Here is a 968-nt window from a genome sequence, read left to right as displayed (position 1 = left end):
TCCCTCTTTGGGAGAGAAGGTCAGCATGGTACAAGACATGGAGCATTTACCTAAATGCAAAACAGACATGGAGGAGAAGACTGGATCCTCTACTCATTAAGAGTGTTGGGTTTCACTGGTTTTGCTCAGTGGTTGAGCATCAACCTTTCTACAGCAGGTCATGGTTCAATTCCCATAGGGGCACTTGCCAAGGTTGTGGGCTCATTCCCCAGTGGGGGGCATGTGGGAGGCAACCAATTGATGATTCTTTCTCATCATTGATGTTTCTATCTCTCTCACTCACCCCTCCTCTATCTGAAACCTTTAATAAAAACAAATTTTTAAAAAAGGAGTGTAATGTTGGGCAAGTCATTTAGCTACTTGGACCCTCTGTCTCTTCATCTGTAAAATTTACAAAAAATTCTGCTACTGAGATGGTATTATAGAGTTGTGGTGAGTGTAAAGTGAGATACTACATGTGAAAGTGCCTGTGCATGGTGAGTGTTAATTATCCTCCCCTAACATATGTCTCCAAACTCTGTTTGACCACAGAGTCTGACACGTCTGCATGCCTACAGAGCCTGTATAGACTTCAGGACTAAAGGGCAGAAACATAAGTGCACGTTGTAGGATGCCATCCTCAAGTATCTTTGCAGGGGAAGGTCATACCTTGGCATTCAGAATGGCACATAGTAGGTGAAATTGTTTGAGAACATGTTATGGGTGTGCTCATGAGCCCCCAGTAATGACCAAGAGAGACAGAAGCATGGGATTTGGGGTGTGGATGACCAGCCAGTAAAAGAAGATAGCAAAGCTAATATGCCCTCATTCCAATGCCCAGGCTGGTGAGGCCATGGGTCGCCGGGGTTATAAGATGTGCTAGACGGCAGGGACAAGCAGGCATGGCAGAATGTGGCAGAAGGCTACGTGGGGCAATCCAGGTGGAAAAGTGAACAGGGAGCGCTGGGAGATGGAGCTTGTAGGGGAGG

Source organism: Myotis davidii, unplaced genomic scaffold (assembly GCF_000327345.1).
Source record: "Myotis davidii unplaced genomic scaffold, ASM32734v1 scaffold3497, whole genome shotgun sequence".
NCBI classification, from domain to species: domain Eukaryota; kingdom Metazoa; phylum Chordata; class Mammalia; order Chiroptera; family Vespertilionidae; genus Myotis; species Myotis davidii.
Note: the sequence above shows the minus strand (reverse complement) of the source record.